General features: G+C 38.1%; 1 protein-coding gene across 4 annotated transcripts in view; it reads left to right on the top strand.

The window, feature by feature from the left end:
* The window catches only part of LOC113062133 (synaptotagmin-1), a 190,411-nt gene that overhangs the window by 39,472 nt on the left and 124,982 nt on the right, over positions 1-25,957 (top strand). For 2 of the 4 annotated variants that reach the window (XM_026231785.1, XM_026231770.1), the window contains exon 2: positions 23,535-23,586. The gene's annotated coding sequence lies outside the window, so the exon portion shown is untranslated. Of the gene's footprint in view, positions 1-23,534; positions 23,591-25,957 lie in introns of all 4 variants that reach the window. The other 2 variants (XM_026231777.1, XM_026231762.1) reach the window with 1 other exon arrangement.

Below are 25,957 nucleotides of genomic sequence, written 5' to 3'. Positions count from 1 at the left end.
AGTCTTTGGTTATATTCTTGAAGAGCAGGATTTCTAGATGGACAATGTGCTCCATGTTATAAAAGCTAGTTAATCCTTTAGAACACAATAGAATGTGGATGTAGAATACTGCTAATTCTAAAAATATATTTTTTTTTCAATGAACCAGACAGCAGAAAAACTAGTTTACAATTGCAAGTATAGGCTACTTTGTTTTAAAGAGCACAAACCCCTCTTTAATATGACACCAAACAACATTTACCTCTCATTATTGAGATACTTCCCATAAAAAAAGAAAAACAAACTATACTACCAAATTACTCACACAAAACATCCTAATAATATATATGATATTCAAATTACTCACTCACCATTAATATTGCATATAAATGATATTGGAAATTCATTAGAAACATGAGAAAATATATACTTTGTTGAATATACAGCTTTCAAAATGCAAGGCGGGTTTTAATCCCCAAATATCATGCGTTAGCTACTTCTCTCCCGACGTGTAACTCGTCGTGGGCGCTTTGACGCAGCCATTTTGAGTAATAATTAAAAATAATCAAATGGCATCATTTAAGTTTTTAGAGAAGGGCCGTATGTCCATTATGGGTTTTAAAGGGTTAACATTAAAATAGTCAGTCGAAGTTGCAATTGAATAAGTTAACTCTGCTAACCTAGCTACAAAAACAATGCAAAATAGCTTATGCTGTGTTATTTGACTTTAGCTGACTGAGTAGCTAGTGTAATAGTAGGTAAAAATCTGACAGACTTTATAATAGCGACAACGATTATGTTATCTTATTATAATATTCATTAATTTATGTAACGTTAAATCATCACACTATCCTCCTGCACCCGCCCTGATTAACACTCCCTTCCTGTTAATCATGTAACTACAGTACCATGCTTACCATTTCTATTCTACATTTCTATTCATTTCCATTCTACACTCTCCTGCTCAGTCTGTCCCTCCTTGACATCACTATCAGACACCTGCACCTCTGTATGGGTGCCGCCAGCACTGCCGTGGCTTGTCACCTCCATGTGCTATGTTAACCTGTTCTTGCAAAATGTTTTCAGGTACTGTAGACTTGGAAACTGAAGCTACAGCACTAAACATGTTGGTTATTTTTGCCAATGTTGAGGCAAACATTTTTTTTTGGCCCGCAACTTCTCCGCACCCCCCATTGCGCTTTTGGGCCAGTCCAGTGTCAGTATGGAAAATTAACCAATGGGCCGCTGTCCCTGCTTTATGGGCCAGTCGTTGTCCAATAAAAACAAAAAAACAACAACAAAAATATTATATCGACCGGCCCCCAAGTGCGTCGGCCCACCGGGTATTTGCCCGGTATGCCAGATTACCAGTCCAGCCCTGGTTAGAGCTAAACTCTGCAGGAAAGTGGATCTCGTGGGCCAGATTTGAGGACCCCTGCTCTAAAGTAACAATGGATAAGAAAAAAGTAGGATAAAACCTACAAAAGCGTCATTAAATTACATTTAGGTGCCACATTTGACGGATCTAGGAAGGTATGTTTGGTTGAAAGGTTGTATGCATCTGATTCATCAAATACCACACTGAATTAGACACTTTAATGAGGGTTGCCAAGCAACCGCTGAAGCATCTCTCACACAAAGTTAGCTGCTCAAGGCTTTTCAGAAACGAGTCGTGCCCGGTATATTTTTTCTCCTTCTCTCTTACCTTTTCATGTGCCATCTGTCACCATTCAGAAATAATCCTCTCCAAAAGGCAGCGATCACTCTGTAAACACGAGTGTATTGCATTTTTAATCATGATTTGCATGCTAACTGTAATCATACATCACATTCAACTCTAGGAATCTGTCCAGTTTATATATATGGAGGTCCAAATCTGCAGAAATTATAGAAAGATGGTTAGATGGATGGATGGATGGATGGATGGACGGACGGATGGATAAGACAAATATAGTTCCTTTGTAATACAATTTTATCCTGAATTTATTTTTTAAATGATACTTTTATAATGCTTTTTTCCCCTATATGTATGATTTTCTGTAGTTGTTTTATTTATTTATTTTTATTTGAACTTCTATAAATATAAAAATAAATGAAAGAATAAGTAAATTAAATGTAAATAAAAAAAGTATCAAGCTAAACATAAAATAAATATGAAACATAATACATAAAGGAAAAAAAGTAATACAAAATTCAATATTAAATTTTATTATATATTAACTATATTTGCTTCTATCAAGTCATTTATTTCTTTATTTATTTTCCTTTAATTTTCACAGTTTTGGTCCTTCGTAGCTGAAACCCCAAACATATACAATGTCACATTTTTTATGAAGGACATTTAAAAAACTTCCAATTTATTTCATAATCAGGCCTCATGTCTTTAGGAAACAACTTGATACTTCAATGTGTAACGTTTTTATCTATCAGAGAGGCATTGGGATATTTAAAAAAAAAAAATCATATTCAGTTTTAACCTACTCATCATGGTTACACTCAGAATAAACTAATTATACAGGTTAGAATGAGCAACCACAGATTTAGTATCTGAGGTTAGCAGTTAAACAAAACGCATTTTCATGGCTGTAATTATGCATATTCCTGCTTTATCCCTTCATTCTGCTTCTCTTATGATAATGTCCATCTGAATGATGATTTCCACAGAGACACACAAGGACAGAATGAGCTCAATTGGTTTCAATTGAGTACAGTGTGAGAGGGGGCCGTACTCATTGCCGTGCACCTGAAGAAGCCAAATAATGCATTTTGATTGTGTGATTATAGCTATGGCAGATTCTGAGTGCTGTTATTCTGTCTTAATAGGCTTGCCATGAGGACTGTGCTCAAATTCATATCTATAACGGGCATAGTGCTCATCAGGGGGATGGCAGCGTTAGTGTTAATGGTACTCTAGGAGAAAGAGAGGCTGTGGTGTAGATATCTGGGGCTTGCTGACGAACAGCAGAAGAACTGGCAACCACTTTGTGTATGTGGCTCAAGCGAAGATCTTACTAGAGCTTGAAAGCAGATTACGCAACAAAGATTAGCGAGTGCCACTAGATAGGGATAAGGTGCACCAGTTTAACCAGATTAGGAGAAGTATGGATGTATGTTGAAGAGTGTAACTAGAGCCGATGTGGTGCATTTCAGCAAGCAGATGAAAGTAGGTTAGGAGGTAATAAATAATGTGCAAAATGCAAATTAGTTTGCTTACTAAACCAGGACACCAGAAGGAAAAACTCTATCACGCTCTGCACATTTATTCAAAAGGATTGCCAATGTGTGGCCTTTTTCCAGTCACTCTAATACCACATTTCTTAATGTTCAACAGTTTTATGTGTTACTCCCCAAAGCTTTTACAATACGATCTTCCCCTCCTAGCCAGGTAGCTAACATATTTCCACACAGATGTTTTCCCTCCTTAATTATAGTGATCTATATTTATTTTCAGCCATTGGATGACAGCAGTCTGGGCTATAAATTAATGCATGGTTTGTAATTGCAGGTGGGCACAGTGATTTTTCTGTGCGGTGGACTGTGTGCCATCTTCTATGATTGCTACCTGCAGGAAGAACAGCTGTGCTTCTGCTGTTTCGCTGCTAGATTGTCACCCAGGTTTAGGATGAGCTGATCAATCCGACCAAACCCCACACGCCCTATTCCTCAGGTTTTACAGTCTCAAAAGCAACATGATCCATTGAGACATTTAAGATGAAGGTGGAATTAAGTAGGCAGTTTAGAGTTAACAGTTTTTATATTGTGGACAGGGGGCCGACTGTTATTTTTGCCTTGACATATTTCTTCTTGGTTATGGGATATAATGGCTTTTTTTAATAATAAATATTTATATTTATATTTATTTATATATAGATCCACGTCACATTCAGCAGAGGCAGCTCTTTAAAGTAATAGCAACCAAATAACTTAATAACCTGACTGCTGTGATGTCTGTTTTTTATTTTATCAGTATGGTGTGGGGGTTTTCTGCTTGAGAAACCAGCAGTAAACCAGCATATACTGTAGATTAACCTTGAAGCTAACAAACAAATGGGCTAAAAAAGACTACATGACATAGAATTTGACCCCTTTTTATTTTCTTAAAAATGAAGAATGTAATTTCTGCTTTTATTTTTTATTTTTTGCATTTCTGTTTGCTGTTTTTTGTGCAGAAATCGCACCCGTCACCTTTAATAAATGTTGGTAGTCTTACTGAGGACAATCAACCAGCATTCCCCCATTATTCTTAACAAGAAAAAAGAGTCCCATTATCTATAATCTACTTGGAGTAGCTTTGTCCACCTCTTTCACTCTGCTGACAAAAACAACACTGCATTGGTTTGGAAAATAGTAACCAATATTTCATAGCCTAATATGTTTCACCACCTTCCATTCAAGTCAAATCAAATCCCCATGAATAAAGGCATGCTCTATTATTTTCATCTGAATGTTATTTTTCATTTGGAGCTGTCACATTACAATTTTGGAAAAGTTGAATGTGTGGTCCATGCCATTTCATATTGTTTTTTTTAGGATAGCTCACCCAAAAATAAAAATTCCATCATCATTTACTCAACAACAGTTTTAGTGACAATTGACTCCCATTGTATAGACAACAACCCCCCACCCCCTCCTTAGACATGACGCCCACGGGCAGTTGACTAAATGTCTGATGCATATGGGACACAAAAGTGGAAATACTTCAGAAGTATCTAAGTCGACATCGGATTGATTGAATTCTACATGATTTCTGTGTGTGTCGCGTTCTTTAACGTTCCGCCTCGAAACAAAAATCGCTATTTACATGGTGGAATTTGTTGGCAGAAAAGCTGAATGCTTCTCATGTGAAGAAAATTATCTGCTCATGCACAAAGTTAAAGCACACGAACAGATCATCTAAAGGACAAGCAGGCATCCACCAAAGCTCTGTGCGATGAGTGAGTTAATATATATCTGAGTGTGTTTTGGCATAATTGTTCAATTAATTTGCCAATTTCATTTATCATTATAAGTAGTAATAGGCTGAATTGCAAATAGGTAGCCTAATTCTAATACATGCAATGACTATCCATCATTACATTTTTATATTTATGTAGCCTACACAATAATATTCTTTTACACTGTAATCCTTTTGTTTTTAACATTTGGCATGTTTGTGTGATGTGCATCCCTGTGTGTAATAAGCAAAGTCAACGCGCGCTGTGGACCTGCCCAGAGGCGCATTTTCTACCAACGTGTTTTTTAAATAACAAAAAAGTATCATGCTATTGACTTTAGACTTTAGACCAGGTTTCAGTTTGTCTATGGCGCAGTCTATTTTCAGCTCCTTAAAATAGCAATGTGCCTGAACACACTTCTTTTTTAGACCAGCACGCCCATGGGTGCACAAATGCATTTGCTAATTAAACGACGTGGTGCTGGACGGGAAAATGCGAATGGCGCCGGACTGAAGCTAGCAAACACACTTGCGCTGTGCCTTGCGTCGCATTGCGCCGGGTGTATGATAAGGCCCATAGATTGTGTGTGTGAGAACAGTGTTATTCAGCTGAAAGTATTTTCTCCTACCTTTGCCTGTATATCAATGTGAGAGAAAGGGATTTAATACTGTCGCTCAAATGAGCTGAATTTTATTTTTTGTTCTTTGTATGCTGACCTAAACATAGCTGATAAGCTGATTGTCTTTAATCATTATTATTTTCTCTTCTATGCTGTGTATAACACGGTCAGGTTCAGATGTGTGTCAGAACATTGCTGTATCGCCTTCTTTGCTGGTTTAGGTTTATTGATTTGATTGATGAAAAAACAGAGAAACTCACATCTACACACAATTGTTAGCTGAATTTTCTTTCCTGATATTACACCTTAATGTAAGTTGTGCATTCACTTTGTTTTAGAGTATACGGTGTGTTTAACACAGTCAGGTTCAAATGTGGGTGCAAAAAATCCAGTAAAACTCTGGCAGAGGTTTTTCAGAGCGTTGCTATTGTGCTATTGCCTTGTGGGCAAGTGAGAAATGTTAAATAAAGCAACATGGTAAAAAGATGAGAAAGACTTGATTTTACTTTCAATTCCTTTTAAATTCTCCGAGGTATTAACATTTTTCATAACTAAAAATGTCCGAGAGTTTTACACACCGGTCTGTTATTGTGGCGACATTTCCACACCTCGAAACGGGAAGATGAACAAAATGAACTGTTGACTGTTTTTTTTTTTACATGTTGGTCAAACGGACTCATGGGCTGGTCTCGGCCAATGAAAGCTGCGATGAATTCCAGAGCTTCAGTCTTAAGGTCTGGCTACACGAGACCCCCCCCCACCCCCTACACACACAGCCCTGACAAATTTGCAAAAATATATTATTTTGTGTTTTGCGTGATAAATTATGACAGAATTACATTTTTTGGGTAAACCATCCCTAGTGAATCTAGTATAAAATCTAGTTCGAGATTTTAGATCTAAAACAAGGTAGTGTGTTGATCTACCAAAATTCAATCTGCTTTAAAACAATCATGAACGTTCCTGCTGGGAAATGGCAGACACTTTTTCAGTGTGATTTGCATGTATTCACTGATGCTAGAATCTGCAGGTAGGCGTCTGAGCCAGGCGGTTTTTGCTGTGAAATGTCACGCAATTGATATGTATGACAAAGCGAGCGTTCCAGACGGCGTGCCTTGCCATCAGAGCAGACCACTGGCTTGTTTTTCTCCTTCATCTGTAGCTGCATGATTATCACTGCATTTTGATAACGTGCGAGCGTGATACTGAGTGACGGCTCTGGCTCCTCATCCACAACCAGATCAAAACCGACAGCTAGCTTAGCTTCTGTGGGACGGTCCCTTCCTCTTTCATGTATCTGAGGACACACAGCCTGGGAAAAATGAAGGAAGGGTGACACAGAAAAAAGAGTGCATTTAATTATGCCACCGGCTTCAATAGACTGTAAACTATAATTGATGTGTTGAATTTAATCTTCCCCAAAGTGTTCGTGGCTTATTGTGATGTTTAATAAATGTGACTTTTCATGTTAGCACCTTTCAGGTTTTTTCCAAAAATGACATTTGCAAGAGCTAAATTAATTATGGTGTTTATGAACTGACCAGTAATCTCAGAGGGAATAAAAAACAAAATTTTGTGCAGAAATGTCATGTTCAAGTGAAGCGAAAATTATTATATATTACTTTTTAGGCTGTTCATTTGCATGTTTAGTCATAGGCCGTCTTACATGTTCCTAAGACTCAAAGTACAATTTGCTACCTTTCGATTTAAAATCTCTCTCACTTTTGATTCATAATGCCAGATTTTTCCTGTTGTTCTCTTTTGGTCAGTCGATCAAACAAAACGAAAATTTTACTTTTTCCATTCTTGGCAATGGTTTTATTTGTACCTTATAAAATCATGTAATTTGATGTTGTAATCTAATCAAACTTGGCATCTTCAGATCCACCAGTATCTGTTCCCACCTTTAAACTCAGTTTGAATAGTCCCAAGCTCCAGGCATCATAATTGGATGTTAACTTTCAGGCTGGTGGTGTGAACAAACTGCGATCGTGAGATGAAATTCAAAAGATGAGGCCTGAGATTTTCACATTAATAAAAGCCACACAGGCTGTTTTCTAGGTTATCATCAGAACGCCGGATATTATGCCGGTGTTCCTGGTTCCAAGCGCTCCAGCAATCCATTGTCCAGCCCATTACTCCTATTTACCACTTTTATTGAAAAGATTGTGATCACATCTTATTTAGAAATGCATTTACGGTTTGCTCATTTACATTGTTTGTGTTGCATAACATGCACAGCAAAGTAGCTTTTAATGGAAATGAGGCTGGCTATCTCCACAAAATGGGTTGCTTGAGAGATGTAAGATACGGAAGTCTCCATTTTGTTTTTAGGTAGACTTTCCTGGGCAATATACTATTCACGATGTGGGCACTAAGTACCTGCATAATTAACTAATTCAGCTAATATATTTCAATGGATAATTCATTTGGCATCCTCTGTTCCACAGAGTAGAGCTTTCTTTGTAAGATTCATGTTAATATAGGCAATTTTACCCAAAAAGCTGCAAGCTTTGAACATCTCAATGCCCTCTCAACTGCAAGGCCCCTTGTTGTGCTTTCTTTAACCAAATGAAGTCAAACCAGTCAGGTCTCCCACTGTGGCTCCGTCTCCTCCCAGCCTGTGCCACTTTGAAGTCTGGAGTAATTAGCCGCTGCCTGTGAAGTAGCATCGCTAACTATGATGTGCAGACTCCATTTTCACTGATAATGGTCTAGGAAATGTTCCAGCACATTTGTTATCAAATGCATTGAAACTCATGACTTGAGTCTTTGCAAAAAAGGCATCCTGAATGACACCAGAAGGTCACTGCAGTGGATTCCACTTTGACAGTTTACACTGGCAATTACTGTATTTACACTACCATTCAAAAGTACTTAATACTTATTTAGCAAGTAAAGACATTGAAAATGTTACAAAAGATTTCTATTTCAGAAAAATGCTGTTCTTTTGCACTTTCTATTCATCAAAGAATCCTAAAAGAAATTTAGCATGGCTTTCTCAAAATATTAGGCAGCACAACTGTTTTCAACATTTATCAAATTAATAGGTTTCTTGAGCAGCAAACCATCATATTAGAATGATTTCTGAAGGAACATGCGACACTGGAATAATGATGCTGAAAATTCAGCTTTGACATCACAGGAATACATTTTATTTTAAAACATATTACTGTAGAAGATAGTTATTTTACATTTAAATAATATTTTAAATAAAAATGAGGATATACTTTTTTTCTATAGTTTGTGTTTGCATGTTCCTTATTTATTTTAAGCAAATAATAAATTTTATTAGCTCAAATATATGAATGCAATATTATTGTCATTTTATTTTGTTTCTTTGTAATAAACATTAACCTAATTAGAACTTGACTTTGCTTACGTCTAGGATTTACGTTGTCAAGCAACTTGATATATGAAACCATGATTGGCACTCGAAAAAAAAAAAAAAAAAAAAAAAAAATTATATATATATATATATATATATATATATATATATATATATATATATATATATATATATATATATATATATATATATATAATACATTTATCACCCATAAAAAAAGGTAAAAATCAAGCGTCTGTCATGGAAGTAGTTATGTTAATAGAGTTAATGGACAGAATCAGGGGTGTGGCCTACATTTTCTTAGCCAATCAAAAAAGCAAATGATCAAGCAATGTGTTTGATGACATAAGGCTGGCTGACATGTTGTTGAAGTCTACCAGAAATCGCTTACAATTCCTTGACCTCTAAATTGGCACTAAACACTCACCTCTACATTTCTTCTTTGCTCACTGCCAGTGAGTCATTCATGAAGGTCATATTCTGATTGATTTCAAGGTCAATGTATCTTTATTTCATACCCGCAGGTAAATGTGTTTTGCAGATAAAAGAAGAAGAAGAATTTCTGAGAGGTGTGTGGCAACATGCCAGAAAAACAGTACATTTCCATTCCCACCCTTTTTTTGGCTGTATTATATATATATATATATATATATATATATATATATATATATATATATATATATATATATATATATATATATATATATATATATATATATGTGTGTGTATTTTGTATATATTTTTTTGGACTGCTGGAGATTTCTGCAGGCCTGTGTCCTAAATTACTTTAACTTGAACATCAACTGGTGACCGTCGTTTGAATCGGTAGTTGTCCAATATTTCAAAAAATGTTCCTTAGGAGGATTCAAGACAATCACAATCTTCCATCACTGTTTGAAACAATGAACTTGTTGATATCCACTGATCATTAGGCTTTTGATGTCTAATAAAGAAAGGCCATGTTTACTCTCTCAAGAAACACTGGATCATTAATCAGGGTCCTTAATTGAGCCTTTTTCAACCATCTTGAAAAGAGGCCTTGATTATTACAGCACACAAGCAAGGACATCTCAGTTGATCTATCTATCTATCTATTTCTCTATCTCTCCATCTATCTATCTATCTATCTGTTTGTCTGTTTGTTTGAACTGTGTGTGCATAAAAAAATATTTCTAACTTAATTGTTAGATACATATATCCTTTGAGATACATACAGTACATATATTTTCCACTATTCTCAATGGAAAATCTTACTAGACACGTATAGTTATATTAACCATTTGCAATAACCGATTACTAATTACTATTACTAATACTCTGAAAACGTTTGTACACATATTGAAGTGAAATTGAAGTGAAAGTGAGTGAAAGTGACATACATCCAAGTACGGTGACCCATACTCAGAATTCGTGCTCTGCATTTAACCCATCCAAAGTGCACGCACACAGCAGTGAACACACACACACCGTGAACACACACCCGGAGCAGTGGGCAGCCATTTATGCTGCAGCGCATACACAGTAATAATAACTGTTTGCTTAAATGCCAAAATATTATGACCTGGAAATGGTTGTTGACTGTTAACCCCCCTCAAATGAAAGTGCACAGATGAAATCTGTTTCTTCAACAATACCATTTGTCAGAGTATTGCTAAAAGTGCGTTTTTAGTATGATTTATGAAGAGTAGACAGCCCCTGCTGTCTTTCTAAAGGTACGTGTTATTGTCTCAAAGCCACAAATGAATCCCACCACTCTTAACAGACAGCACCTGATTGTGTTGGCCCATCTAACCGTCCGACCAGCTCCCCTGATACTTATTTCAAAATCATGTTGAAGCCAGACTCATTTTAGCTATTTTCCAGAGAGACTCGAGCATGTGAGCTCAAATTGCAGCTTGTTACGTTTAGGCAGTGTTGACTCTTCTAATTGCTGTCTGTCTGGCTCTCCTCTCTCTGTTGGCCTGTACCAGAAAGTTCTCTTCAGCCGAAGCTGCCCCTCTGAGTCATGTGCATTATCCGAGATGCAATGGCTCCCGTGTTTAACATTAACTCGTCTTGGAGGCGGTCACGATCAGTGGTTCTGCTGCATCGCTACAATGATGTACATCACACCTCTGCCTAGATTATGTTGTAGTTTTTGGCCTCGGCAGTCAGCTGGGAGGTACCGGCCAGTGGGACCACAATTATATTGCTGTATCTGGTGTTCACTCTTTCCCTGTGGCTCCACAGCTCTTTGCGTGACAACTCAGAGCTTTTGGGAATTTAATTAGGCTTTGTGCAAAAGCTGTGCAGTTGCTCACTGTGCCCTGAAGAGTTGTTTCATAATGAACAGTTTGCTTTGAATGTTCAAAACTGCATTATTTGCATTGTATCAGGGGTCATATTTGATTTTGGAGAAGTGCATGTAGCTGTTCCAGGGTTTTCGCTCCTCCGGGATTTATATTACTGTAGTAAATAACTGTAGTAGATTTTTGTGGAGTGATTTTAAGTTTTTTTATTTTTTTTATTTTTTTACAAACTGACACAAAATCATTTGGAATTGGTAAAGTTTTCTGCATGTGGATATTTTATTCATTTATTTTTTGTCTTGTACTGTATCTTCTGTTCTGCCTTTCATGTTCCCACGAGAGTATTTCTTACCTTTTTTAAAAGTGGCCAATTACACGGCCACAGTAGCTGGCCTGTGCTGTCAGTGCTGCAGGAAGCAGAGGTATATGGCCTATCAAAACCTGCAATTAGCTCTGTGGCCTTTTACTGAAGACCACTCTTACTGGAGGAAAAGAAATGATAGAAAAAAAATCCCAAAGCCAATAACTGCATTAACCTTCATTTTCAACCTTTGTACCAGTCAAAATGATGCCCTTATAAGTTCACTCATGTCATTTTATATCATGTACACTTACTGAAGTTTCTAGTATTTTTTATGACAGTAAAATAAAACTTTTAGTAACTTTTAGTAAGTTTTTCAAACTTTTAGGCCTGTACATATATTGGGTCGCCCTGTGTCTCTTTCACAGAGAGCTTTCAGGGAATGCTGTGTTTTTTTCTTCCAGTCTCTGAAAAATTAAACTGAAGATGATAGAAAGAAAAAAATCTAAAATACACAAGCCTTCTAATTATCCATGTGCATCATTATTCTCTCATAAATTTCCCACAGCCATCCAGTCCCAAACCAGCTTGTCTGCATAGCTATGAACAGACATGGCTGCTGGGTTATTATGTGGTTTTAAGGCAAAGATGAGAAGTGTTTATGGATTATGCATGGAGCACAGTCTGTGTGTAAGCGAAAGCAATTGGCAGCGAGAATCACATAGAGCTTTGGTTAGTTCTTAAAACCATTTTAATTGCAGCAGTGTTTTTTTCTTCTTTTTCTTTTTTCTTTTGTTTATTTATTAATTAATTTTAATCTGGGCCTGTCTATGAGTCAGTTATGTGTTGCACATATAGCCTATTTTTTTCCTATTTTTTCCCTGTCTGTTCATTTATAAATGTTTCTCTTTGTTAACAAACCTGATTCAGATAATTAGCTCATTAGAAGTGAGCACCATGCATTAACTGTTTACCCGGTGATGTCCACTTCGCAGGGCACTTACATTCAAATAGAACAAATGTCTGAAGCGATAAGAGAAACATACAAAATGTGCAAGGCATGAGGATGTGATTAATATATATATATATATATATATATATATATATATATATATATATATATATATATATATATATACACACACACACACACTAACTGGCCACTTTATTAGGGACACCTTGCTAGTACCGGGTTGGACCCTCCTTTGCCTTCAGAACTGCCTTAATTGTTCAAGGCATAGATACATCAAGGTGTTGGAAACATTCCTCAGAGATTTTGGTCCATATTGACATGATAGCATCAGGCAGTTGCTGCAGATTTGTCGGCTGCACATCCATGATGTGAATCTTCCTTTTCACCACATCCCATAGTTGCTCTATTGGATTGAGATCTGGAGGCTGAGGAGGCCATTTGAGTAAAGTGAACACATTGTCATGTTCAAGAAACCAGTCTGAGATGATTTGAGCTTTGTGACATGTTGCCTCATCCTGCTGGAAGTAGCCATCAGAAGATGGATACACTCTAGTCATAAAGGGATGGACATAGTCAGCAACAATACTATGCTCAATTGGACTAAAAGGCCCAAAGTGTGTCAAGTAAATATCCCCCACACCATTACACCACCACCAGCCTGAACCTTTGAGATGGAGCAGGATGGATCCAGGCTTTCATGCTCTTTACTCCAAATTCTGACCCTACCATCTGAATGTCGCAGCATAAATCAAGACTCATCAGACCAGACAACATTTTTCCAACCTTCTATTGTCCAATCTTGGTGAGCCTGTGAAAATTGTAGCCTCCGTTTCCTGTTCTTAGCTGACAGGAGTGACACCCTGTGTGGTCTTCTGCAGCTGTAGCCCGTCTGCTTCAGGGTTCGACGTTCAGTGCATTCAGAGATGGTATTCTGCATACCTTGGTTGTAACAAGTGGTTATTTGAGTTACTGTTGCCTTTCTATCATCTCTAACCAGTCTGCCCATTCTCCTCTGACCTCCTACATCAACAAGGCATTTTTGTCCACACAGCTGCCGCTCACTGGAAATTTTCTCTTTTTCTGACTGTTCTCTGTAAACCCTAGTGATGGTTGTGCGTGAAAATCCCAGTAGATAAGCAATTTTTTAAATAATCAGACCAGCCCATCTGGCACCAACAACCATTCCACATTCAAAGCAAATAAATCATAAATCAATCCCCTTTCTTCCCCATTCTGATGCTCAGTTTGAACTTCAGCAAGTCATCTTTACCACATCTAGATGGCTAAATGCATTGAGTTGTGATTAGCTGATTAGTAATTTATGCTGCAAGAAGCAACTGAACTGAACAGGTGTACCTAATAAAGTGGCTGGTGAGTGTGTGTGTGTGTGTATATATATATATATATATATATATATATATATATATATATATATATATATATATATATATCTTGTTGTCGGGCGGTATCCTCGTATTTCCAAAATCATTATTTTTCAGGAAATTATAAAAACAGCATATTTTTTTAGTTATTCAACATTGTATTGTTAAAGTTGGTATTATACCTTATATTGCTATAATATAATATAATATAATGTGAACCAACATTAACACAACATTTCCCCAAAATCATGTTTTATCAGAGATACAAGTTTTATGACTTGGGAGCATGGAGATAAGAGTTTACGGCGTCATTGGGGTGTTTTACATGCACAGTGTCAACAGTGCCAAGTTGAACTTAAAGTCAGTAAAATAAAATTAAAAACAATAATTTAATGTTGGTATCCAAAACATCCAATTTAATTCAAGTATTATATTGGATACACTTTAAAACTTCAATGCACATGCATAATAAACCTACTGTAGTATTAAGTAGATATTTGAAATACATCAATAACTGATATCATAGTGTAACACAGATAACATTGCCATCATATTGACTGTGTTAACACTGCGTCATATATGCTAGCGAAGCAAACTGTCGTAAAATATTTTGGGATGAATTCCTTCAGGTCTCGGAGTTGTTTGAATTTTATCTCTTTTTATCTTCAGGTGGTCTGAATAGAGGCCACATCTGACACAGACAAGGTTGCTGCAAAAAAATTAAAATTAAATCCCTAAATTATACGGCATGTTTACATATGATAGCAAGGCAAGAAGCCAGTCAAGTGTCAAGATTTTTTTTAAGCCCTACGAAAATGACGTTAACTATCTCACCAAACATGACGACAAAACCAATGAAAAGTGGCTAACGAAGTCAACAGCATGCTATTTTTCTACATTAAATTCATTATCCTCGTCAGAAACAAAACCATGGAAGTTTTCAGTCACCAAGATAGTTATCGTCCAATGCTAGATCTAGCAGAAAGAAAAATCTAGCCTCCTCAGAAACGGCACATGACAGCACTACCATTACTTCGAGATAAAACTGTTATATATAACATATATAAACTGTTATATATATATAATTAATATAACTGAATCATAAATAACGTCTCAGGTTACAAATGTAACCTTGGTTCCCTGAAAACATGGGAACGAGACAATACGTCAACGACGCTATGGGGAACGCCTCAGGTGTGACAGGTTTCTGAAATCAAATATCAACTCACAGCAATCATGCTGACCGGCAACAGCCGTGAATCATCAGCTTGAATGATGAGCGTGCGACCTGGATATAAAAAGGGCGCCTTGAAACCATGACAATATCCTTTAGTTTGAAGGGACTGTTTGGCAGGCAGACCCTGAGGCATGGCTGGGAGACGTATTGTCTCGTTCCCTGTTCTCAGGGAACCAAGGTTACATTTGTAACCAGAGACGTTCCCTTTCAAAGGGAACTTCGACAATACGTCAACGACGCTATGGGGAACGAAATACCCACGCCGCCATGCTAAAGGGAGTGCATGCCCAATGGCAGTGACAACTGTCAGAACCAGCAATTCAATTAATGCTAGAACCACTCACCCTCAGGTCACACAGGGCTGTCAGTGACAGCACTCCCTACGGTCATAGCCCAAGCTATATGATACCACAGAAAACCTCCATAAACATAGTTTAGTGAAAGGTCTACCTGGGCCTGCTCAAGGGCCTAGGACCACAACTTCAACTTCTTAGGATCTAACCAGTGTTTGTGTTTCAAAAAACACTGAGGAGGCCTGTGAGGGCCTAAGGACTGATCTAACTGGGAGGCCTCATGAGAGGCCTACGACCGACTGACCAGACTCAGGAGACCACATACTCACATTGACTCTCAGTGAGGGGAGCATAAGATCTACCTGGTAGGCAACCAGGCTGTAGCAGGATAAAAAGGTTCCAGGAGGGAACCCGTAGCAGAGAATAAAAACTTGAGCCGAGCCAGGGCGCAAACTCACCTCCAGTAGCTGACTGATAAGTATTGCTAAACTGAAAGTAAGTGGCCACTAGCTTACAAAACCCAGCATCACCGTGAAACTACTCCCAGGGAGACCTGGAGAGGCCTACTACCTGACAACCACAGTATGTGGGAGCTCACAGTATGTGGGAGCTCACCTTCAGAGAGGCCTGGTGAAGCCTACTATCTGATAACCACAATATGTGGGAGTTCACCTACAGAGAGGCCTAGAGAGGCCTACTACCTGTTACCAGATAACCACATTAAGTGGAAACTGAAAGTCATTTGGAACTCAACTCCAGGGAGGCCTGGTGAGGCCTACTACCTGACAACCACAGTATGTGGGAGCTCAACTTCAGGGAGGCCTAGTGAGGCCTACTACCTGATAAACACAGTGCAGGAAAGCTTACTTTAAGGAAAGCCTGGAGAGGCCTACTACCTGAAAACCATAGCTGATAGTGAGCCAGACTGGCAGTCCAGTTGACTGTCTTTGGGGCTTTGCCTTCAGGGAGGCCTTATGAGGCCTACTACCTGACAGTTCAAAGAAGCGGGAATTCAACTCCAGGGAGGCCTGTGGGGCCTGCCACCTAGTAACCACAGTATGTGGGATTCAACCCTCAGGGAGGCCTAGTAAAGCCTACTACCTGACCACCACAAAATGTGGGAGCCCACCTTCAGGGAGGCCTGAAGAGGCCTACTACCTGAAACAGTCTAATCAGCTGGATGTAACTGCTGCTGGGAACTTGCCTAACAGGGAGGCCTGGTCGAGCCTGCTAGCTGATAGCGAGTCTATTCTGCTACTTTAACGAACACTGCTGGAACCATACTATTAAAAACTTTTCCTATAGTTTTGTCCAAGTGTATGTTCCACTATGTTGCGACCCACCTCAGAGGAGGCCTGTTAAGGCCTACTAATCAGCAGTGAGCCTTCTGCCCGAACTACCAGGGCCAACCACCGAAGGTGAGCTGGCTTAGGAGCCCTATTGGGGGCTATTCCGTCAAGGAGGCCTGCTGGGGCCTACTACCCAATTGTGCAGCCTTCGCGGCAGAAATCTGTTGCTACAGCATCCTGGTACCTAATCACATTGCCAGAGGCAGTGTGCTCAGCAAATAGCAATACCCTTATAGCAGGGGAGTACAACATACGCCATTCTGCCTAGTGGAGAAAACACTCAACCTACTGAAACCCAACAGAGCTCAGGGGAGCGAGTACTCAGGATACCAATGTCACAAACCGATAGGCAGGACATCTATCTGAAGATCTATCTGCCGATCATAGCTATCACTATCAGCTATCTATCGGCCGATCGATGGCGGCGATGGTGGCCACAGAGAGGCATCTGTGGCCACCATCGCCGCCATCGATCGGCCGATCGCGGCAGCCGTCTGTTTAGTGGCCCGGAGGGACAAATCTGTGGTCCGGCGCAACTCAGCGACTGCCTCAGGGGACAGCCCTGCCCCCTGGTCAAGATCCTGCAGCAGGTCAGCTTGGTAGGCTTGGAGCACTGCCATGGTATGAAGGGCAGCACCAGCCTGACCTGCTGCCGTGTACGCTCTGCCATTCAAGCGAGCCGTGGCTTTAAGGGGCTTGGATGGCAGAGTCAGAGCTTTCAGTGTCGACACCCGCCCAGAAACGAGATACATAACCGTACTCACCGATCCCCTCAACATCAGCGAAGTTGCCCCGCTGATGTCGATGAATACGGGCAGAGTACGGTTTCTTCCATGCCCTCTCGATCTCTGAATGGAGATCAGGAAGGAATGGAAGGCTCTGCTGAGCTGGTGGTCTATGTTCAGGGAGAAACCGATCATCCAAACGACCGCGAATGATCTCTCCCTGTTCGCGCCGCCATGGCAACTGAAGTTTGTCAGTGGCGCGCTCCATAACTTCCACCAGCTCTGCGTACACGGGGCAGGATGGCTGACGAGGTTGAGGATCTAAATCATCCTCCTCAGCCATCTCTTGCCCGGCCTGAAGAGCACTCGCTGCAGTATTAGTAGGAGAAAAGTCTCCGTCATCCACCTGCAGCTCACTCTCGTCAGCCGATGACGCGTCCGAGAGGTTAACGCCCCTCTCGAGACTGTCAGCGAGCTCCATCTGGGAGCCCCATGAAGCGCGTCGCCGCTCTGCCTCGGCACGAGCGGGACCCGATCCGCGAGGACCAGACGCTGAACTCTCTTCCCTCGAGAAGAGAGCCCGACGAGACCGGAGCGTTCTCATAGGAAAACGCTCAAAATTTGCACAGGATGCTCCCTCAAGAGCATCCTGTGCGTGCTCTTCACCCAAACAGTATACACACATCTCGTGAGTGTCACCCGGCGACAAATATCTTGGGCACGGGTCAGCACATTTCACAAAACTTTTAGGACTTGCCTTAGATGTGCGTTTCAGTCCCTGAAGACGAAAAGGATATTGTCATGGTTTCAAGGCGCCCTTTTTATATCCAGGTCGCACGCTCATCATTCAAGCTGATGATTCACGGCTGTCGCCGGTCAGCATGATTGCTGTGAGTTGATATTTGATTTCAGACACCTGTCACACCTGAGGCGTTCCCCATAATAGCGTCGTTGACATATTGTCGAAGTTCCCTTCGAAAGGGAATCATTGTTTTGAGGATATTTACCTCAGAGGATGTTTTGCTTGACGAGGATTCATTGCCACTCTGTCTTGATTATGCTGCGAAGCTCCCTGGGTGTGAAGAAGAGGTGGAGTTACGAGAATTCTCAGAAAGCTGAAGTGTCCAGTGGTGTTAGGATATTTGCTCTCAAGCTATTTTTAAGACTTTAGATTGGTTAATAATTTGTAAAATTAACATAACCACGTGGGGACTGACCAATAGCATGGATTTGTGAAAAAGGCGTTCTGTGAAAAAGGCGTTTTGTGAAAAAGGCGTTTTTTAAAGGCGTTTATGGCATTTATGGCAACCAAACTCTTCATATATATATGCCCTCCTATGTCCAAATTTTGTACATTTCATATTTTTGAAACATATATATATATATATATATATATGAAGAGTTTGGTTCCCATAAATGCCATAAACGCCTTTAAAAAACAGAATAATAGTTTGTTTCCACCAAAATCAGTATTGTATGTCCATAAGTCCATCTCAAGTTTTACGGAAAATGTGATATTCACTGATTTATTAGTTCATGTTTTCTCCTTTTTTTTCCAAACCGCTACAAACACTAGTCACCTTTTTTGCAGAATGCGATATATCCTCTCAACTAATCACAGCGCACCATTCCACGCACTCTAGACAGTAATTTGAATACACCCGCATCCTAGTTTTCCTCATCTACTTTTGTGCTTTGTGATCAACAACCAAGGGCTGCACGATAAATCGCACATGATTGTCATGCACATCTTGTCAGTAAAGCCGGTTATGTGATTAATAGTACCGGTAAATCTCCATCACGTGCTTTCAGATGGAAATTATTTAGATGCATTTAATACACAGAGCTGTAGATCACTGACGAGCTACGCTATATTGCATTCATTCGATGAATCGCATTTGATTATGAATGTGATATTGCGTAGCTTGTCAGTGTTACTGTTTTTATTAATCTCATTTATGTTTTTGTTTATACAGCACATAGCACTAGTCAACTAAATGAATGTAACATGGCAAAGATGAATGTAATTTTGGAAGTTGAATGTAAGGGAAATTTCATTTTGGAATTTTTTGTGGTGTAATGTGATATTGTTGTTCATGTTCTTGTTTTATTGTATTGCTGTAATTTATAGCATTAACAAGAGGAATCATTGAATTCATTTTAGGAGAATGACTGATTAATGTATTTAAGATTAGTATTGACCAAGTTTCAATATGAAAATATGAAAATTTTTATAATAAATATTTGAAAATCAAAACCTGTATTTTTTTTTTAAAGTTATTATAACCTAAAGATGCTTTGTGAAAGTTTGAAACAGAAGATAGTGGTTTTTATTTTGCCACTTTCTCGGTAAAGAAAACACATTTATTTTCACTCAATTTAATCAAAATGAATTTATTGCGGTTTTGAACAAAACTCTTCATATATATATATATATATATATATATATATATATATATATATATATATATATATATATATATATATATATATAAATGAGTGTGCAAAGCAGTAATCAAAGCAAAAGGTTGCTACTTTGAAGAACCTAGAATATGACATATTTTCAGTTATTTCACACTTTTTTGTTATGTATATAATTCCATATATAATTCCACATGTGTTAATTCATAGTTTTGATGCCTTCAGTGTGAATCTACAATTTTCATAGTCATGAAAATAAAGAAAACTCTTTGAATGAGAAGGTGTGTCCAAACTTTTGGTCTGTACTATATATATATATATATATATATATATATATATATATATATATATATATATATTATTTCATTTTATTTTATTGAGTGACACTAACATGTATACAAAAAGTACTTTCATAAGACACGTTTTAAACTAGTTTTTATCTTTATATGATCTTTATCCATTGTCTCTATATATGAAGGCCATCTGCATCTGAAACCATGTTCCATCCAAACCCATGCCATATATCTGCTGTGATGATAGAGGCTTCATTGTGTAATGGTCATTAGATTTAAAAAAGTGGGCCTCTTATGCTGAAGGACCATTTGGAAAAGCCTGAACTTTTAGAGAGTGATCCTGTATCATGCATTTAAATGATGTGGTGGGCTGACAGTAATGCAGAATAAAATTGTGGTCATTTGAAACTGCTTTTTAACAGGTGGCCTCCCATCTGTCCAATGTGCTTTTAACCACTCTCTCTAATGAGCACTAGGTCACCTTGGCGTACTGATCCTCCATAAATTAGAAACTTTTTCTCCAGCAATAGGTGGAATATGTTACTCCAGTCTGAGCCTCCACAATTTGGCCTGGTGTTCTTGTTCTTCAGTTTATGCACTACGGTTTGAGAAAAACCAACAGTGGCTGTAATGCGTGGTGAATGGCGTGATGGCGTGGTGAAGTCATTAGTCTTTACTTACTGTAGCTGCCTTCACCATGCAGGATGAGCTTTAAAAGCAATGGCTTTTGGCCTTTGTGAGGCAATTTGATGTTGAGTCATGAGAGCGGATCATGCAGTGTATCAGCGAGGGGCACTGAATGCAAAATGTCAAAGAAAGAATGGATCCCAGAAAGTCCTTGACACAAAAAGTGTGGTATTGTCACCATTCTCTCTAGCAAATTAGACACTTCATCACAATGAGGTTTTTTTCTTTCGGAAGGAATCTTCAGCCCAAATAATAACTTGATATCCACAGATGTTAGAAGAATGTGTTATTAAAACTCATTTGTTTCACAGTTGCACAGTGCAGGAAATATGTCTGTGATTATTTTTGCACATCTGAGTCACAAGTTTGAGACATTTTGCTGAAAAGTGCCATTGCCCTTTTTTCTCTAATGAAAGACCTATGTCTAGGTTTAGATACGTTTTACTTTAATTTAAATTCAGTATTAGCCTCTGGTAATGTATTTAATTTGTACTTTAGAGACATCCGGTTTTACTGGATTATATAGATTATAATCTTATAAATAGTCTTAAAACAATTTTTTTTAGTTGAAATACATGCATGCAGGTCATAAACAATAGGTGTTTCTCAATGTCAAGGAAGGATCCTCAGAAGCCAGTATTTCGAGGATGCTACGTAATCGACATCCGTCGAAATCTTTTGCAATGTCGAGGATCCTCTGAATTTCAACCAAGGACTGAGTCCTTTGTTCGAAGAATATCCCATACACAGGAAAGGATGCATATGTGTATCCTTCGCGCGTTTTGCGCTCTCAAATCACCCACAATCCTATGCGCGCAGCTTTGCTATCTAAAGTTAGTTCAAAAATTCAAAAATGTCGAACGTTAACGTAGTCGGAGAGTTAACGGTTTTTATTTACGTTACCAAACATTTGTTATAACTGTAGTAAATATAAGTAAAGTTTGAAGTTTAAATGCCAGTACAAATTACTACCATATTGATATTGTAAATTATAAAAATACAAATGGTTAACTGAACCGGACCTGTCATTTAACAATTGGTTGCTTCATCTGCATTTCTTTTATAAATAACTAGTTAAGTTGTCCGAAGTAATTTAATGATACCATTCACAGCGTTATTCAAACGGACCTTTTCACTGACGTAATGATGCAATTACGTGCACTTGCTAGCTTGTTCCATTTATGTGTTCTCCGTATGCTAAAGAGGAGTCTCACCTAGCCTCTGAAGGAAGTGTCTTGGAAGGATCAGTCCTACCAAGGAAGTATCCTTGACATTGAGAAACGCCTAATGCCTTGAACTTCCTTATATAGTGTTCAGAGTGGTTAATTAAGGTGAGGTGAAAGGTTAAGGTGAAAATTGTCTATTCGAGATGGCATTGACAGACTTTCCAAGTGTGCAACTCAGCTTTATTAATTAAATAGCCCGGTATGTGGTCAGCGGTGTATAATTAATCATACTAAACACGGGTAAATTGTCTAGAATTAGTGTCTGCTATTTATCACTCAAGTCTCAAAATGCTTTCTGGAAGTTAGATAATGAAGACCGGCATCCGCTGCAACTTGGGGCATCGGGGCAAATAAAAAGTAATCATATTAGAGAAAGAGGGAGAAGGGAAAAGACAGAAAATGAATGTTGAGTGTATGAGAGAGAGATTGAGTACGGGAATTATTTAATACAGTGCAAGCACTGCAGCCATGTAAATTCTGCAATTATTGTAAAATATTATGTGGTGAATGTCCTATTCTTCCACATTTATATCAATATTTTTTGTGCATATCTGCTCCTGTACAAGCAAGAAGGATAATTTTATACAAACAGATTGTACAAATTATATAAATACACAAATGCCTGTGTTATCATTATTTGTAAACAGATTTAGATAAAACTGCTTTGTTTGTGCATTTATTTAATAATACATTTATAATCTTATACACTTGTAAATATAAATAATATATTATACATAAAATGAATAATGAAATCTGTGTATGTGACCTGATTTGGTTGGCTTTAATAAAGCTTTACTTTTGCCTTTTCCTTGAATAATTTCGATTTTGGAACACCAGGCTGTGCACTTTATAATTAACAGAATATTAAACTGCCATTAATTCTCCAGAGCTCAAACCTACTTCTCCTTTATATTTAATTTAGAGTGACTTCCTCAGCACAGGTCTTCATATGGACATTCAGACATTGTAAGTCAATTCTACAATGAGCAGTCTGTTTTATTTAGAGCTGTGCTAATTAATGAACATCAGACTGGCACACTGTACAGCTCTGCCTTCAGGCTACTTTAAAGCTGTTATTCAAAACATCTTTAATTGAATATTCAGAGTAAAGTATGTGAACCTCAGTTCTATTGGGAATTATATGTCACTGAATAGGAAACGTCTTATATACTAATGCTAATATTCATGTACTTACTTCAACTGACTTGAGAGCCAACAACTAGCCCATTTTACCTGAATTCCCCATGTATAGTTTGATAAATCTCTGGGTTCATAGTTGTGCCTTGGCCTGCTTTGCAACCTGGTCATTTCCTGTTTTTATATACACTTTAAAACAGATGGCATCATCCTTTGAGTCCATAGCTGGACAACCTCAAGACGTTATGCTCTGCCCTGAGGCTGAGATGGTAATGTGTGGTGGAGATGGCAATCTCTGAGCTAGTGTTGTGCTAATGTGATCTTTTCTCCTCTCCTTCCAGTGAGCACATAAGAAGAACCGGAGAAGAAAAGGAAGAGACGGCTGTGCTTTCTGTAGGTACTTTGCTTTTTGTTCTTGTGAATCTTATCAGTATAGTATAGTGTTGTTCATGTCACACTACAACCCTGAAGATAAACAGTGCAATTGTATTGTATATCTTTTAAGAGACTGCATAGAGAAACCACTTTTCTAAAAATTTAAGATAAAGCTGTACCTTGAACTAACTCTATATAATATTTCAACTGATATCATCAGTTCATCAATCACAGGGCAGGGTTTGTTCTCATTGAATGATATCACTCTCACTTTCTTTCATCTATATACACTGTAAATAGTTTAATTTAAAGCATATTACCAGCTATGAATTACAATAAAAGAGAAGGTTTTTTAACAGTAGTATTAGCTTTTTTAACAGACAGTACCGGTGACGCGACCAGCTTACTTTTTAAGATAAGTGCAAACAAAACAAAAAAAAATCTCTGTCTCCACGAACTGCTTTTAGAAATGTGTCACTAAAATGAAATGAAACTCTGCAAATACATGACACACAGACATGAGAAATATGGTAAGGTGTCTACTTTTAAATTAAGTAAGTTATGTTGAAAAAAATATTCTTAGATAAAGTAACCCGTATGGAACAAATGCTATGCATATATGGAGGAAGTTCTACACCAGAATTGAGGTGTTCTTTTGAGTCACTATCATGCTGAAAAAAAAAAAAAAAAAAAAAACCCAAACCATATTTTGTTGCAGATTGCCTGAGGTTGTATTTCAAAATCTTCTCGTAGTATTACATTTTCATTATTCCTTTGACCCTGATGAGATTCCTTGTTCCGAACACACTGAAACATCCCCACAGCATTATACTTTCACCTCTGTGTTTCACTCTGGAGGCAATGTTCTTTGGGTTGAGCACCTGTCCCTTCTTACTCCAAACATCTCTGTGGCCAAAGAGCTCTACTTTTGTTTCATCTGACCAAATAACACATTTCTAGAATTCATAGTTTTTCTCCTTCAAACTTTAGACTAGCTTTGAGGTGTCTCTTCTTCAGAAGAGGAGTTTTTCTTGGTCGGCAACCTCGCAGTCCATTCCTGTCTGGGCCTCTAGTTTCCGTTTTGAGTTATCAATCCCAGACTGGACTAAATCATTAACTAGTATCTTGGCAGTTGTTCTTTGGTCTTTAGAAATCTCTTTCAGTAGTTTTCTTTACAAAGTTTTTGATAGGGATGCATCAATCCGATACTCAGGATCGGTATTGGCTCCGATACTGACAATTTCTGTGGATCGGGTATCGGTCAGACAAGTCCGATCCAAATTTTAGATTGTGCGTATACTATTCTGTGTTATTGTTGAGCTCCACGAAAGGCACAAACACATTTTAAAGCACCAAAATGTTGTCATGGACATATTTCAAGTGTTCTGAAGCTGTTCCATAGTTCCATGTGGCGTACATATTATTATTGAAGTCATTAAATTCAAGTTTACATAAACTCTTCTCTCAGCTGCGGCTGTTTGTCATCCTCCATTCAGCAATCAAACATGGTGTCACGTTCAGTTACAGTCAAAATGATGAAACTCTCTTCAAGAGCGTGCAGTAACTGAGGTTTCAAACTGTTCAAAAGAAAAGGCTCATAAAAACTAACACAGAGGTTTAATACACTACGTATCAATATCTCTTCCCTTTGTACTACTGAGGTCTGCTTCGCGAACGAATCATTCGATTTAACTGGTTCTTTTTAGTGAACCGGTTGAACCAGTTCACCAAATCTGACTGAATAGTTAAAACCGGTTCACGTCTCCAGTAAGCATTAATCCACAAATTACTTAAGTAATTTACTTTTTTAACATGACTAACACTCCCTCAATTTTACTATATTTTACTGTTAAAGTTACAATACATTTTTACAGTGCATGCCAGTATTAGTATTTGCTATGGTATTAAAATTGGTATTGAGAATTCTGAAATGTAAAACTGTGGTATTAATTTTGGGGGAATTTTAATGACATTATTTAACTAAAATAAATAAATAAATTCATGAATGCAAATAATTAAAATAGTACACAGAATACAGGAAATGGATTTATAGAACAATAAATTTCTTCTCATATGAGTTTTTCTAGTTTAATGACTGACATTTATGACAGTAAAGTACCCAGAATGCATTTATGTACAGTAAAAGTCTGACTTCAGCATTTTATTATGAGAAGTTCCTCTTAAACCCTGGCAGTCTCTCTAATGCCATTATCTTGATTCCCGGCTGATTCATCCAAGTTGGACCCAACTCAGTTTACAACAGTTTACAATTTGATGTGTCAGGGATGTTTGAAGCAACTAGTAATTAATGCTTCCTCTGCTACTTTTCTGAGCTGTGTGTATCCCCCTCTCTCTGATGATAAATGGAGCTCCTGGACCCTGTCCCAGC

The sequence above is a fragment of the Carassius auratus genome, chromosome 4 (assembly GCF_003368295.1).
Source record: "Carassius auratus strain Wakin chromosome 4, ASM336829v1, whole genome shotgun sequence".
Taxonomy (NCBI): domain Eukaryota; kingdom Metazoa; phylum Chordata; class Actinopteri; order Cypriniformes; family Cyprinidae; genus Carassius; species Carassius auratus.
This window is presented reverse-complemented; position numbering and strand designations above follow the sequence as displayed.